Below are 17719 nucleotides of genomic sequence, written 5' to 3'. Positions count from 1 at the left end.
TGTGTGTGAGCTGAAATACTCTTGACCATACTTAGTGTGCTCAAAAAAACGATGTCTCTCTCTGAAACATTTCCTATGACACAAGATTGAGATCTCACCCAACACTATTATGTTGCACCCGCGTTCTGGAATTAAACTCTACCTTTCAAACAGACGAAAGACCAGAAAGGCTGATTATAGTCTCAATATACCAAAACCTCATTGTTTCAGCTACCAACTATTACATTCAGGTGAAGAAGTAAACTCATTCTGATGACTTACTAATTGTATTTACCTTATAGCATTGAAGCTTTATTTATTAAATTAATATTTGTGGAGAGTCAGGTCTGGAATATGGAATAAAAATGTATACTTTGTTTTTGTGACCAAGTAACTATTATCAGACTTAACACACACAGCAGTGGCTGTATGATCGATAATGACACTACACAAATAACGTGTATCTCTTTCCTTTCTGGTTTCTCACCCACTGTGGGAGTATTTCTTGAAAGAAGTAGCTGGAAGGCTGTGGACTGATAGTGACCCATGAGCAGGCTGCTGTATCCTGGAAAGCTAGATCTGGGTAGGGGATGGAGGAGGTTGGGAGTGTGAAGCAACAAGACACCCCACAAGACAAGTCTCTGAGTGTGAGAACTCCTCCAAGCGGGAAGCATGTGTTCAGTCAACAGACAGAATGCTCTGCCAAAGGGTGAGAAGAGCTGGTAAAATATAATACCTCCCAGCTGTACATAATATTGTACCAGATAAAACAGAAGATGAACACACATTTGTATCTGATGCAGGATCAATTCACTGCTGTGTGGATCAAATATTTGACCATGGCGCTATCTAGTGGTATTAAAAAGAACATCTCAGAAAGCACAGTTGTATCTTCAGCACCAACCCCATCCCAAGGCAATGTTACATTCCTTCAAGACTGTTGAAAACCTTGAACCTAAAGGGAGATAGGTTGGTCCCTTTAATTGATCAACCTGACAATATGACAAATTCTTTGTTTTGTGGGAGCTGCAAGGGCTCTCGAGTGGGGCAGTGGTCTAAGACATTGCATAGCAGTACAAGAGGTGTCACTGCAGTACCTGGTTTGAATCCAGGCTGCATCACATCTGCCTTTGATTGGGAGTCCCATAGGGTGGTGCACAATTGGCTGGAGTAGGCTGTCATTGTAAATAAAAATTTGTTTGACTTGCCTAGTTAAATAAATAAAACAAGGAATGGAAGATAGCTGCTTCAAGGTGCAGTACTTCCTCTAAACAGTAGATGTCCCTATGCTACAACAAATACAATTTCACTTTCAGAAAATAATGTAAACTCAGTAAAAAAATAACCATCCCTTTTTCAGGACCCTGTCTTTCAAAGAAACACTGTTTCCCATGCTTGTTCAATGAACCACAAAACATTAATGAACATGCACCCGTGGAACGGCCGTTAAGACACTAATAGCTTACAGACAGTAGGCAAATCGGTATATCCGAGCATCACACCTGCGGAACAGGTACAGGATGGCAACAACAACTGCCCGAGTTACACCAGGAACGCACAATCCCTCCATCAGTGCTCAGACTGTCCACAAAAGGCTGAGAGAGGCTGGACTGAGGGCTTGTAGGCCTGTTTTAAGGCAGGTTCTCACCAGACATCACTGGCAACAATGTCTCCTATAGGCACAAAACCACCGTCGCTGGACAAGACAGGACTGGTAAAAAGTGCTCTTCACTGACGAGTCGCGGTTTTGTCTCACCAAGGGTGATGGTTGGATTCGCGTTTATTGTCGAAGGAATGAGTGTTACACCAAGGCCTGTACTAAGGCCTGTACTCTCGATTTGGAGGTGGAGGGTCCATCATGGTCTGGGGGGGTGTGTGACAGCATCATCGGACTCAGCTTGTTGTCATTGCAGGCAATCTCAATGCTGAGTGTTACAGGAAAGACATCCTCCTCCCTCATGTGGTACCCTTCCTGCAGGCTCATCCTGATATGACCCTCAAGCATGATAATGCCCCCAGTCATACTGCTCGGTCTGTGCGCGATTTCCTGCAAGACAGGAATGTCAGTGTTCTGCCATGGCCAGCGAAGAGCTCGGATCTCAATCCCATTGAGCACGTCTGGGTCCTGTTGAACCGGAGGGTGAGGGCTAGGGACATTCCCCCCAGAATTGTCCGGGAACTTGCAGGTGCCTTGGTGGAAGAGTGGGGAAACATCTCACAGCAAGAACTGGCAAATCTGGTGCAGTCCATGAGGAGGAGATGCACTGCAGTGCTTAATGCAGCTGGTGGCCACACCAGATACTAACTGTTACTTTTGATTTTGACCCCCTCAGGGACACATTATTCCATTTCTGTTAGTCACATGTTTGTGGAACTTGTTCAGTTTATGTCTCAGTTGTTGAATCTGGTTATGTTCATACAAATATTTACACATGTTAATTTTGCTGAAAATATACGCAGTTGACAGTGAAAGGATGTTTCTTTTTTTGCCTTGTAACAACACAACTGATTGGATCAAACACATTAAGAAAGAAAGAAATTCCACAAATTAACTTTTAACAAGGCACACCTGTTAATTGAAATGCATTCCAGGTGACTACCTCATGAAGCTGGTTGAGAGAATGCCAAGAATGTGCAAAGCTGTCATAAAGGCAAAGGGAGGCTACTTTGAAGAATCTCAAATATAAAATATATTTTGATTTGTTTAACACTTTTTTGGTTACTACGTGATTCCATATGTGTTAATTCATAGTGTTGATGTCTTCATTATTATTCTGCAATGTAGAAAATTGTGAAAATAATGAAAAACCCTGGAATTGGTGTGTAGTTGTCGAAACCTTTGACTGGTACTGTACATATATATTACATTTACATAAATATTCACTCATATAAATATTTACTCAGTACTTTGTTGAAGCACCTTTGGCAGCAACTACAGCCTCGAGTCTTCTTGGGTATGATGCTACAGGTTGGGCACACCTGTATTTGGAGAGTTTCCCTCATTCTTCTCTGCAGATCCTCTCAAGCTCTGTCATGTTGGATGGGGAGTGTTGCTGCATAGCTATTTTCAGGTCTCTCCAGAGATATTCGATCGGGTTCAAGTCCGTGCTCTGGGCCACTCACATACATTTAGAGACTTGTCCCAAAGCCACTCCTGTGTTGTCTTGGCTGTGTGCTTAGAGCCGTTGTCCTGTTGGAAGGTGAACCACCCCAGTCTGAGGTCCTGAGTGCTCTGGAGCAGTTTGTCATCAAGGATCTTTCTATACTTTGCTCTGTTCATCTTTCTCTCTATCCTGACTAGTCTCCCTGTGGCTGAAAAACATTCCCTCAGCATGATGCTGCCACCACCATGCTTCACCGTAGGGATGGTGCCAGGTTTCCTCCAGACGTGACGGTTGGCATTCAGGCAAAATAGTTCAATCTTGGTTTCATTAGACCAGAGAATCTTGTTTCTCTTGGTCTGAGAGTATTTAGGTACTTTTTGGCAAACTCCAAGCGGCCTGTCATGTGCCTTTTACTTAGGACTGGCTTCCGTCTGGCCACTCTACCTTAAAGGCCTGGTTGGTGGAGTGCTGCATAGATGGTTGTCCTTCTGAAAGGTTCCCCCATCTCCACAGAGGAACTCTGGAGCTGTGTCAGACTGACCATTGGGTTCTTGGTCACCTCCCTATCCAAGGCCCTTCTCCCGCGATTGCTCAGTTTGGCTGGACGGCCAGCTCTAGGAAGTGTGTTGGTGGTTCCAAACTTCTTCCATTTAAGAATGATGGAGGCCACTGTGTTCTTGGGGACCTTCAATACTGTAAACATGTTTTGGTACCCTTCCCCAGATCTGTGCCTCGACACAATCCTGTTTCGGATCTTTACGGACAATTACTGTGACCTCATGGCTTGGTTTTTGCTCTGAGATGCGCTATCAACTGTGGGACATTATTTAGACAGGTGTGTGCCTTTCCAGTCAATTGAATTTATCACAGGTGGACACCAATCAAGTTGTAGAAACATCTCGAGGATGATCAATTGAAACAGGATGCACCTGAGCTCAATTTTGAGTTGCATAGAAGAGCATCTGAATACTTATGTGAAGGGTGGTGTTTATGTTTTTTATTTTTTATAAATTTGCAAACATTTCTAAAAACCTGTTTAAGCTTTGTCATTATGGGGTATTGTGTGTAGATTGATGAGGATATATTTTTTCTGTAACGTAACAAAATGTGGAAAAAGTTAAGGGGTCTGAATATTTCCTTGAATGCACTGTATACACCTACTTATATTTTGGAAGCTAATAGATTGTATTTAGTTAAAGATAAGACATAGTTGTAATCAGAAGATACTATTTATACGTAAATACTATTGGTAACAGAATAAATAGTGGAAGAATAACTGCAGATTACATAATGCTGTAATTGAAAATTGTACACCAAATGTAGGCTCCTGCCTCTTTAAGAGCTAGAATTGATTTTGTATCCTATGTTGTGATTCTCACCAAATATGTTGTCATCTTCTCACACTATTCAAACCCCACAAGCAAATAAACAGTTTATGGACATGTCTTTATAACGCACATATTTCAAATTAATAATCTGAACTAAAAACACATTTGGAATTTCTGTGCATCCTTGACAATTGCTAAACAATATCCCAAAACCACACACATTTTTCTGACAACCTGCTCATCATTTCCCCTCTTTTGTGGCATCAATGTGAGGGTTATGGCAGGAGAAACGGTGTTGCAGTATTTTAGTGTCTGCTGCGGAAATAATGACAAGCGAATCTGGGGAGCTTTGTGTTCACATTGCCCTAAAAAAGGGAACCGTTCTGAGGAATTCTAACGAACCGAATTCAGACCACCTCTCGAGATGGTCTCAGTTCAGTTCGCTTCGGGGGTTCTTTTGAGGGGTCTGAGATACTTTGGAGGGTTCACACTGGACAAAAAAAATCAGCGAACCGCACAGAGTTCACAAATATTGTCTGAAAGGGACCAAGTCTGAAAACACCCTTAGCTACCTCCAAATGAATCGGGAAGGACTGTTTTCTCCTGCCAAGCCAATGCAATAGAGTGAAACGCAATGGGACATTTCTTAAATGAGTGAAATTTTAACTTACCAAAAGTTGCTATTCCTCAATAAAGGTATTGGAAATGTTCTTACATTTTTACCTATGTTTCTTCCTAAGAGAAAAGTTAAGAAGAAATGGGATTCTTTAAAATCATTTTCTTGGATTTCTTCTTGGAAATGTACATAGCTTTCGGGGGCTAAACCCTTGTCTTGTGCAGACTGGTCAGGAGGTGAGCATTTAAAAAAAAATACATTATAACTAAAAACATCATTGTAAACCTTGATTTATTTATTTTTTAAATCACATGTTCGACTAAATAATGGATAATAATAATAACAATAATTGTTGAAATGGTCATATAAAATCTAATGAAGACAAAACTAAATGTATTATTAGAAAATTATTAAAATAACAAGTAAAACAACTTCCATTTAATGGCAATAGTCCAAAACAGTAATAATCAAACATGAATATTTAGTGATTCAAAGCTTACGATGATACTTTGAATGATGGATGTACTTTGCACAGCGGCTAGAGAGAAGAGAACTCACAGAAGCCCCTACGGGATTGGATGGATCCTCTATATGTCCCTGACCATGTTCTACTGAGGCAATATCGACTACCACAACACTTAGCTGGCCTAAATGAAAACTTAAAAAGAAAGACCATGAGATCATGCCCTCTTCCAATCATCATTCAAATCATGATAGCCCTGAGATTCCTAGAATCGGGATCCTTTCAAGCCTTGCTTGCAGTCCTCTGTGAGTCGGGTGGTTAGTGCAGTGTGCGTGATGCACTGTGTCGTCATGTACGAAGATTTATCAAGTTCCCATCAACTGCAGCTGAACAAATAAGCTGTTGCCAAATGGTCCTGGAGCACACGACTCCTTAATTTTATCAAATTCAGCCCTGGGAGCCAAGATTGAGGAATGGCACATTCCTGGTGGATGTCTATTATGTAAAGAAATCACTAACCCTTTCTTTCCTTCACCTGATACCATTTAACTGTATAATTGTTTTGTGGTCCAAAGCACACTTAAAAAAGTGTTTCTTCTTATGATATCAATTTACTACTTAGTATTTTGGGGTTTTTAGGTGATAGTGGCTATGGACAAAAAACATGGCTCATAACACCAGTCCTACACACTAACAATGACACAACGAGAACTACAACCATGCTTTGATGAAAACAAGAAGTCTAGTAGAGAGATCTATCAGAGTCCTAAAATCCAGATTCTATCACGTTTCAGGAGAAGACAGAGATACAGACAGTGTTGAAGTAACAAAAGTTTATTACTAGAACAGGGGGCAGGCAAAACGACAGGTCAAGGGCAGGCAGAGGTCAGTAATCCAGATCAGAGTCCATGACGTACAGAACAGCAGGCAGTCTCGGGGTCAGGGTAGGCAGAGGTCAAATCAAATCAAATTTGATTTGTCACATACACATGGTTAGCAGATGTTAATGCGAGTGTAGCGAAATGCTTGTGCTTCTAGTTCCGACAATGCAGTAATAACCAACGAGTAATCTAGCTAACAATTCCAAACTGCTACCTTATACACACAAGTGTAAAGGGATAAAGAATATGTACATAAAGATATATGAATGAGTGATGGTACAGAGCGGCATAGGCAAGATGAGGTAGATGGTATCGAGTACAGTATATACATATGAGATGAGTATGTAAACAAAGTGGCATAGTTTAAAGTGGCTAGTGATACATGTATTACATAAAGATGCAGTAGATGATATAGAGTACAGTATATACGTATATATACGTATATATATGAGATAAATAATAATGTATAATGTATAATGTAAACATTATATTAAGTAGCATTGTTTAAAGTGGCTAGTGATATATTTTACATCAATTCCCATTATTAAAGTGGCTGGAGTTGAGTCAGTGTGTTGGCAGCAGCCACTCAATGTTAGTGGTGGCTGTTTAACAGTCTGATGGCCTTGAGATAGAAGCTGTTTTTCAGTCTCTCGGTCCCAGCTTTGATGCACCTGTACTGACCTCGCCTTATGGATGATAGCGGGGTGAACAGGCAGTGGCTCGGGTGGTTGTTGTCCTTGATGATCTTTATGGCCTTCCTGTGACATCGGGTGGTGTAGGTGTCCTGGAGGGCAGGTAGTTTGCCCCCGGTGATGCGTTGTGCAGACCTCACTACCCTCTGGAGAGCCTTACGGTTGTGGGCGGAGCAGTTGCCGTACCAGGCAATACAGTCCGACAGGATGCTCTCAATTGTGCAGAGGGTGGTGTGACAATGGTACAGAACGGCAGGCAGGCTCAGGTCAGGCAGAATGGTAAAAATCTGGAAAACTAGAAAACAGGAACTAGAAAAAGACAGGCATTGACCGCACTGGGGAGTTATTTTATACAGCCCAGAAAAAACATGCAAGATCATAACATTGGCATGTATCTTGCACAACATCTGCATAAAAAACAAATAAAATCAAATTGAATTTGTCACATGCGCCAAATACAACAGATGTAGGTAGACCTTACAGTGAAATGCTTACTTAAAAGCCCTTAACCAACAATGCAGTTTCAAGAAAAATAAGTGTTAAGTAAAAAATATATAAGTTAAAGAGTCTGGGTAGTCATTTGATTAGCTGTTCAGGAGTCCTATGGCTTGGGGGTAGAAGCTGTTTAGAAGCCTTTTGGACCTAGACTTGGTGCTCCAGTACGTCTTGCCGTGCGGTAGCAGAGAGAACAGTCTATGACTAGGGTGGCTGGAGTCTTTGACAATTTTTAGGGCCTTCCTCTGACACCGCCTGGTATAGAGGTCCTGAATGGCAGGAAGCTTGGCCCAGTGATTAACTGGGCCGTACGCTCTACCCACTGTAGTGCCTTGCGGTTGGAGGACTAGCAGTTGCCATACCAGGCAGTGATGCAACCAGTCATGCTCTCGATGGTGCAGCTGTAGCAGTTTTTGAGGATCTGAGGACCCATGCCAGATCTTTTCAGTCTCCTGAGGGGGAATAGGCTTTGTCCTGCTCTCTTCACAACTGTCTTGGTGTGTTTGGACCATGATAGTTTGTTGGTGATGTGGACAACAAGGAACATGGAACTCTGAACCTGCCACACTACAGCCCTGTCGATGAGAATGAGGGTGTGCTCGGTCCTCCTTTTCCTATAGTCCCCAATCATCTCCTTTGTCTTGATCACGAAGAGGGAGAGATTGTTATCCTGGCACCACACGGTCGATGATCAGGCTGTTGTGTCGTCGGTAAACTTAATGATGGTGTTGGAGTCATGACCGGCCATGCAGTCATGGGTGAACAGGGAGTACAGGAGGGGACTGAGCACACACCCCTGAAGGGCCCCTGTGTTAAGGATCAGCATGGCAGATGTGTCGTTACCTACCCTTACCACCTGTGGGTGGCCCGCCAGGAAGTCCAGGATCCAGGTGCAGAGGGAGGGTTATGGTCCCAGGGTCCTTAGCTTAGTGATGGGCTTTGAGGGCACTATGGTGTTGAACACTGAGCTGTAGTCAATGAATAGGTGGGAAAGGGCAGTGTGAAGTACAATAGAGATTTCATCATCTGTGGATCTGTTGGGGTGGTATGCAAATTTGAGTGTGTCTAGGGTTTTTTGGATAATGGTGTTGATGTGAGCCATGACCAGCCTTTCAAAGCACTTCATGGCTACAGACGTGAATGTTATGGGTCGATAGTCATTTAGGCAGGTTACCTTAGTGTTCTTGGGCACAGGGACTATGGTGGTCTGCTTGAAACATGTTGGTATTACAGACTCATTTAGGGACAGGTTGAAAATGACAGTGAAGACACTTGCCAGTTGGTCAGAGCATGCTCAGAGTACATGTCCAGATAATCCGTCTGTGAATGTTGACCTGTTTAAAGGTCTTACTCACATTGGCTACAGAGAGTGTGATCCCACAGTCGTTCGGGAAAGCTGATGCTCTCATGCATGCTTCAGTGTTACTTGCCTCGAAGTGAGCATTGAAGTAATTTAGCTTGTCTGGTATGCTTGTGTCACTGGGCAGCTCGCAGCTGTGCTTCCCTTTGTAGTCCATAATAGTTTGCAAGCCCTGCCACACCCGAGGAGCGTCAGAGCCGGTGCAGTACGATTCAATCTTAATCCTGTATTGACTCTTTGCCTGTTTGATGGTTCGTCTTAGGGCATACCGGGATTTCTTATAAGCATCCGGGTTAGAATCACTCTCATTGAAAGTGGCAGCTCTAACCTTTAGCTCAGTGGGGAGGTTCCCTGTAATCCATGGCTTCTGGTTGGGGTATGTACGTACGGTCACTGTGGGGACGACGTCATCGATGCACTTATTGATGAAGCCAGTGACTGATGTGGTGTACTCCTCAATACCATCGGAAAGTCCCAGAACATATTCCAGTCTGTGCTAGCAAAACAGTCCTGTAACTTAGCATCTGTGTCATCTGACCACTTCTTTATTGACCGAGTCACTGGTGCTTCCTGATGCCACATCCCAATATACCTGACATTCCACCAGCTGTACCTGATCAGGATGTTGCTGCTGACCACAATGCAGCTGGTAGATGCAATGCTGGCCTACATTCAATAAGGAGGAGATTCACATGACAAGAAGACGTCTGTATGATATCAAACCAGATTTATTTTAGGATATTAATATTCAAGTCTTTTTTGCTTTTTCATGGCAAACTTATCATTCTCCAGGGCTAGCTTCTACTTTTGCGCCCTACTCATGGCTGTGCCCTCCCACAGGAGCATCTTCTGTACAGCCACCATCTCCTTCACAGCAGCAAGCCTCCTTGCCCAGGGTGGCACTGGCTCGTACATTGGGGTGTCATGATGCATAACAAGGATCTGAGACAGGAATGTTCCTCAAATTATACCCACCCATATTAAATCAAATAAATAAAAATATTGATGAGGTCCAGGGTTTTTTGTGGAAGGTTGGATACGTGGTGTTGATGACCACAAAGTTTCAAAAGCTGTAGACTCGATATGATGAGAGAAGTAAACAAGTGTAACGTTAGCTGCATGACTGGATATATTTATAACCATGAACGTTTTCTTGCTGCCACTGCCACAGTTGGATACCTGACATTTAAATACGGAAAGAAAACGCGTTTAATTGCGTTTGCTTTTAACCGTAGAAACCAAGGTGGGGAGCACGGGACTGAAATTGAAATGGCTGTTTGGTTGTATGACATAAATCCTATCATTCAAGAACACAATCCAGTGATTCAACACATCAGCTGTCAAGAATTTATTTTCCCGCGTGCACAATGAAGGTTGATTGGTTCGTGAGTTCGTGACCTAATTGGCACCCTGCCAAGGAAGTGAGCGGCACATGAAGGCCAAGGATTTTGAACAGTTGTATAACAATAATTCAGAGAGCACACGAGTAGCCAAAAACCTAACCACAGAAAAACCTTGCATGTTTATTGGAATGAAGTAAATTAAATAAAGTTCGCTTCACAGCATCTAATAAGAAAAGCGAAAGGATTGCGTTTGCTCATTTTCACATAACTGAAGGCGCAAATGTTTGTAGGCTATTGTGAGAAACAGGTCTCAGTAGCAATAAATTATATAGAGGTGTCACCCTTTTAGTTCAGTCAGATAATGAACCTAATATAAACTATTAAACATGACAAATATTGGAATATATTTTAAAAAGCTATTTAACCATATTTACTTTCATAAATTCATAATTGTGTAGATTGGCCTATACACAGAGCACTCTTTTCCAAAATGTAGAGGACTACCCCCCCCCCCCCCCCCCCGAAAAAAAAAATGTTTTAACAACAAATATATGTATGGTTGTGGAGCTGTAGGCATTGTGTTATTATTCGAGTGAAATACAATTAATTAGAATGTTTATCGCAACATACTTCAAACGTCTTACAATATTTTAGGGGTAGGAGCTAGGTTGCCATCCAATTGGCGACTGATTATCATGCTAATATTCTCAAATCCGGTTAAAGAAAATATGCGCATATTCCCGCCAGTCAATCGTAGTGGGAGGACCACATATAATCTCGTGATTCCAGTGAGTCATATATGGTGGGAGGACCACTTCGTGATTCCAAATTTACTTAGATATGATAGTTATTATATCAATACCTGCGCATAAAGGCGTTTCCACCGCCATTTCAAGCATCATTAATTTTACAGATACAAAAATATCGCACAATATTGAACGAAGAAAGTAGGCCTATCTGTCGGGATTTATAAAATTGTACCGAAACTTCCCGTTTCCATCACAGCTGTCGTGATTTAAAAAAAAATTTATGCAGTTGCCTATGACTTTACTCGCATGAAAATTGTGAATGGGCACGTGGTTATATACGAGTTTGTTCGTGTCAAATGTATTGCGCGTCAAGAGATCGAGGTAGACCCTGCTGTTTATTTCAAATCCAGTTCAACCATAGAGATATATAGAGGACTTATTGTTGTACGTGTGCAATTAGAGCGTCTGTGACAGAATGGGAGACGCCATTGAGGCAATCTCCATTTTGAAGTAGTACATTTTCTTATTTACGATTGACTGATCCAACCTGATGACCCAGTTGGACATGACTTCAACAGGGTCAACAGGAGGGTCGTCCCTAGTTACCACAGTCACAAAGTCATAAACCCTGCATATTTCTAAAATGTTTCTTCTTATAATAACATGTTAAACCTAACCTTAACCACACTGCTATCCTTATGCCCAATCCTAACCCCACAATGAAGACCAAAAAGCAAATGTTTGTTTAATTAATTTCAACCATATAGCCATTCATACTTTGTGGCTGTGGTAACTGGTGGAAACCCCACCAGGAGGGATCGGCCACCCAGTTGACTACATTAAAATGGTGGAAGTACTCAATGGCTCTGCCCATGCTAATACCGCCTTTTGGCCACTAGAGGCCTCTATCATTCTCTATGAGTTCAACTCAACGCGGCCAGCTAAAGCAAAACAAGAAGCAGGGAAATCCAGATGAACAGACAAGGTAAGAATGACCTTTTAACCGACAAAATCCACTTAATTTGGAAACGCTCCTGTCATAGGTTTATGTGTAGACACAGTTATATTGAAGAGGAGTAAACCGAGGCATTTTTTTCTTAGCTATGCAAGCTTGTTTCAAAAGGCCTGGTGACCCACATTCGTAATCTAGGCTAGAAATACCGGGGAGTGTGCAGTAGATCGCCGCATAGGTTTTTGATGTTTAAATATGCTCCTGGTTTTCGTATGTTTACCATTTTCATTAGTATTGTGGATGTATCTGTCGCATAATGTGTTATAACTACGTTGCTATATTTAGCCTGGTAGCTCGCATTGACCCCTGTTTTGGAGTGATGAAACACGCAGTTGGTTTCGAGTGCGCGTTTGCAATGACAGCACAGTTGCGTCTCTTTCACTGTAATTTCTAATGATGTTCCTTTTGGGGCTGAAACTATAATGTCAGTGGGTTGAACGCTACGGTTGTGCAGTGAACAGTAGCTGTGAATGTGAGTTAGATTTTTACACTGCAATCGGAAGCTTTCGCATGGATGTGGGCTGAAACAAATCCAATTAACCCTCGACATTTTCACCCAGGATCTGAGGACGCAACCTGCAAACGTAGCTGGGTGATCCAGTGAGAAATGCAGATAGGCTACACATCAATATTATGCAGAGGAAATCCGTGTAACGGGAATACACAATTTGCATGTCATGAGCTAGCCCAAGACGTACTCTTAAGGAGCCTACCCAGTGGGCAAACCCTGGTTGAAAGACGTCATACGTCTTATTCTGGTCGCAAACTGGTTGAAAAATGACGTTTTTTAACGTATTTTTCAGACCGCCATACCACCAGTTGGATATATTTGTGATCTCTATTTGACCAGCTGGTCATAATTCTTAGCACTATTTTATGTGCTATATTATGTAGCCTACTGGTCATAGTTAAGACCTCACCATAACCTGGTAATGACTACCTAACTACAGCTTATTACTACACTCTTAGATAAAAGGGTTCCAAAATGGTTCTTCAGCTGTCTCTATAGAATAACCCTTTTTAGTTCTAGGAAGCCTTTTTGGTTCCACATAGAACCCTTTTGGTTTCCATGTAGTACCCTCTGTGGAAAGGGTCCTACATAGAACCCAAAAGGGTTCTACCTGAAACCAAAAGGGTTCTACAGTACCTGAAACGAAAAGGGTTCTACAGTACCTGAAACCAAAAGGGTTCTATCAGGAGCCAAACAGGATTCTTCAAAGGGTTCTCCTATGGGGAAAGCCAAATAACCCTTTTAGGTTCTAGACAGCACCTCTTTTTTTCTAAGAGTTTACTGTAAAATGTATTGCAGAGGACAAAGTTGGATATGAAAAACATTGTTCATTACATTTCTATTTGTTTCCATAGTCACCGATTGAAGTTAATCTGCAACATATTTTTACATTTAAAATGTATCAAGCAATGGCAAAAACAAATCTACATCACAATTTCACACATCTGTATACAGTAATTGTTTCATAATTCATCAACAGAAATGACATGCATAGAAATACTGTGAGTATATAAAGGCCCATTGTTTTATTTGATTAATGATTAATATGAGTGGTGTGATGGGGTAAATCCTCATCAAGGACCCCTGAGCACAGATGGTGATCTGGAGCGTAGTGGCCTTCTTGAAGAGTCGTGTGATGGCTCAGATCTGCAGTGAAGAGAATCAGCGCATTACAACTTTATACATTTAAGATTTTATAAGCAAACTAGGAAAGGACATTCTTGAAGAAACTTTGTGGACTCAGATGGCTAGAAGTATTTGTATGGTACTAGTTAAAGTATTTTGTGGCAGTTATAGCTTCGAGATGTCTTTAGAAAAGTGCAACTTGCTTATATACATACTTTACTTCCCTCACCAACACGGCTCAGGGGCATATTTCGGGACTTTCCAGAGGGCCCACAACACATCAATCTCCTGAGTTTTCTGGCTTTTCATGACACTTACTGTGAGCATTAAAAAAAAACAACAGTGTTGGCATGCAGGACACGACATGACAGTAACGCGCAGTAAAATATATTTTAACAGTCAGAATCTACTAAAAGTGGTAGCAAAGGCATGTTTGCTCCTCGGGCCCTACATATTGAAGTCGGACATAAATGATTTGGTCATGAATCTGAAACATTTTGAAAAAAAGAGGATATAAAAATGAGACAGTAGTTGGATAATGAAAATGTTTAACTCCTCTCTAAATGGTCACGTTTTGCTTTATCTTAAAACATGTACTATTCTAAACACTTTTTCTAAACACACCGCTGCCTAATCCTGAGGACATTGTCCCGGACAGAGGTGCCCCAATTCAGGATAGCTTGGCAGTCTTAAAAAAAGAAAGTTCAATGTAAGTATGTACAATAAAACAATAAAACAATAAAATATATTGTTCAAAAGTGATGTCTGTCATATCATTAAATGCAACAAATAGTGTTAGAAATGGGTGTAATTGGCAAATCTCGTCCTCTTCTCTGCAACTGCACACGTGTTTGAGTGAGCGACAGAGAGAAATTGGAGAAACTGTACATGACTCACCAACAATTGTACCTATAAAAAAAATTCCGCCACTGAGCAAATTTCAGGTCTGCTGAGTGCAAACTTGAATGAACTTCCAGCGTGCTTTTGCTGTGAACACTGAGGCTGTACCCATTTTAAGTTACAGTTTTAACAATGGCCAGATAGGCTACAGTGGCTATTTCATCACAATGTAGGCCTAACAGAGTGGTCTATCATAAAAAACAATAAAGAAAATGCATCCCATAACATTTTAACATTCAGCCTACAGTAGCAGCCAATGTGTGGTGTTCTAAATTATGAGACTTTTGGAAAAAAAAACATGCAGGGCTAGACATTAACCTGTTTATCCACTTGTCCTTCAGACAAGAGGTAACTGAAAATGTTGTTGTTTGATGCAAGAAAACAATTTACAAAATAAAATGCAGTATTATTCCCATACCATTATTACAAAGAATCAGACAAATTATGCTTCCCTCTGCCTATTGGCTACTTAGTTTATTCAAGCCTGTCTCAAAATACAACACTGCCCCTTTAAGACAAAAAAAGCTCTTTACCTGACCTGCCTTTCAAAGATGTCTAGAAATGCACACATTTTGAGATCTTGTAGGAAGCAATCACTCCCCCATTGCTGACTAAAAATTATGAACAAAATGTGGACACATGGCTACATGCAGCTCATGCGTTGATCTCAAAACAAGATAATCTACTCAGATCACAGCTGTCAACACAGCTCAGATAAAAGTTAACACCACAGATCCATATGGCAATTGTCTATTTGCATATAGGTCTATTGCAGCTCTGATTGGTTATGCTGCATTGGTCTGTGTATAGTACAGGCTGAGTCATGCCCAATAGAATCCTGCTCCGATGCGTTCTGCCTACAACAACATCTCATAAATAGTTTGTTTTGTTTTAGCATGTTGCATTGAAAGTTGCTAATATTGCTTTGATTCGATTACAATAGCCACAGTAACAGAAAACATTGATGGTGTTAATTAACAGGGAAAACTCTAGGAATTTGAGTGAAGTTCAATCTCGTGCTTCTCTCTGTTGGCTGATATTTCTTCTGCGCTCCCAACAGTCTCCGGGCAACAGTTTAGAGAGAACATTGCTCACCAAGGGAGGTGTCTGTTAAATCAGGACACAAGGGATTTGAAAATTGGATTTGATTTGCTTTACAATGTTATATTATTAGAAGCGGTGCTATTTCGATTGGATCTACTTACACTACACTCTTAGAAAAAAAGGGTTCCAAAATGGTTCTTCAGCAATCTGGCAGTCAGGCAGACAGACGGAGAGGCATAGACAACCAAGCATAGGCTATTTACGTTTCTTAGTCTGCAGGCTGGATAACTTCTGTACTCATTCCCTTTATTCCCTCCTCCATCCTTCCATCCAAGCTAGAAGATTCCTGCAAAAACAGAGAATAAAGAATTGACAAAGGCAGTTGATCGGTGTAACATTAGAATGCGTGTTGATGGGGAGCAGGTAATGTATGTTATTCTCAAATATAAAATATCAAAAAATACAAGGATCTCTAATGAATCAAGAAAATCTTCACATCCATATTGGGGGTAGAAGTTTCAAGAATTATCCCAGTTTACGATCTTACGCAACACAAACAATCAATGTTCTGTGTATTCATGTTCTCTCTCTTTCTCTCTCACACACACACACACACACACACAGCTAACATGACACAATGTTGACATGATGACAATCTTTTTTTTATAAGTTATTGTGATCATAATCATCCTTCCTCTCACACAGATACACACATAGTTAGCATGACAACGTTGACATGACAATGTTTTTTCTAAACTTATTGTGATCACTCACTCACTCACTCACACACTCACACACTCACACACTCACACACTCACACACTCACTCACACACACACACCAGTGGCTGTCGGTGCCATTAAAGATGAGGGAGGACAATTTTTACTTTTGATCAGCATGGCCTTATTTCTATTACAGCATATTGGATGACTGTCATTGATATTCCATTCACCCAGTTAAATGTAACAGCGTTAGGTTTAGGCTACTACACAATTCTCTAATTTTCCCTGTACCCGTCATGAGGTTGCTACAACCTAGCCTACGAATGAAAGTTTACAACGTGGGCGCACACAGGACGAGAGAGAAATTTGAGGTGACAGACAGTGGACTTCAATGTACAACACATCAGCTGTATGTGACCAGGCGAAAAAACCTTTCCAAGCCAAACCCTATCGTAACCACTACACACAGCCTACATCGTTGTCACCATATTAGCTAAAGTAACATCATAGTCAACATAGCTAATAGAACTAACACATTAGTAAACCCGCTACAATCATGCAGTAAAGTTAGTGTGCAATCAGTAAGTAGTTTAGCACTTACACTGTCGGGCCCCGGTGGCAATAAATTGTGTTGTGTTGGATAGTCATAGCCAGCTAGCTAACACATCACCCCTCTGTTTGAGCAGAGTGTTTGAGTAGGCTAAACTAGCTATCAGCTTTTCTGGGAAAAAAAACCTGCTTGCTTCTTAATTTTGGAATAAATTAATTTGTTCAAACCTGTTCAAGTATTGTCTTTCTCTCTGGCTCAAGTACTCACCACATTTTATACATTGCAGTGCTAGCTAGCTGTAGCTTATGCTTTCAGTACTAGCTAGCTGTAGCTTATGCTTTCAGTACTAGATTCATTCTCTGATTCTTTGATTGGGTGGGCAACATGTCAGTTCATGCTGCATGAGTTTTGATAGGTTGGAGGACGTCCTCAGGAACTTGTCATTATTACTGTGTAAGTATATGGAAGGGGGTGAGAATGTATTGAAGTCAATGTACCCAGAGGAGGACGGAAGCTAGCTGTCCTCCGGCTACACTGGCGCTACCATACAGAGTGCTGTTGAGGCTTCTGTAGACCTTCAACAGTGTGTTTTAATCAATTATTTGGTGATGTGAATATATTTTTTTATCAAAAAAGGATAACTTTTAAAATGTTTAACAATTTGTATTTTTATGAAACTCACTGAGGATGGTCCTCCCCTTCCTCCTCTGAGGAGCCTCCACTGACACACACACATTTACTATCATTAAAATAAATCAAAGTGTAGCAAGTTAGCTAACTACAGTAGCTAGCTCAAATCATTCCTTGATGTTCTTCTCCCCAACACACTGCTGCTTTACTTGCAAA

At 41.2% G+C, this 17719-nt stretch overlaps 1 protein-coding gene across 1 annotated transcript in view; it reads left to right on the top strand.

Annotated features, from left to right (window-relative positions):
- The first annotated feature begins 11927 nt into the window (after positions 1–11927).
- clocka (clock circadian regulator a) overlaps positions 11928–17719 on the top strand; it is a 65557-nt gene continuing 59765 nt past the window's right edge. The window contains exon 1 of the mRNA XM_021599417.2: positions 11928–11995. The gene's annotated coding sequence lies outside the window, so the exon portion shown is untranslated. The remainder of the gene's footprint in view (positions 11996–17719) is intronic.

Source organism: Oncorhynchus mykiss, chromosome 30 (genome assembly GCF_013265735.2).
Source record: "Oncorhynchus mykiss isolate Arlee chromosome 30, USDA_OmykA_1.1, whole genome shotgun sequence".
Taxonomy (NCBI): Eukaryota; Metazoa; Chordata; class Actinopteri; order Salmoniformes; family Salmonidae; genus Oncorhynchus; species Oncorhynchus mykiss.
The sequence above is the reverse complement of the archived record's forward strand: the minus strand, read 5'-3'. Positions and strand labels throughout refer to the sequence as shown.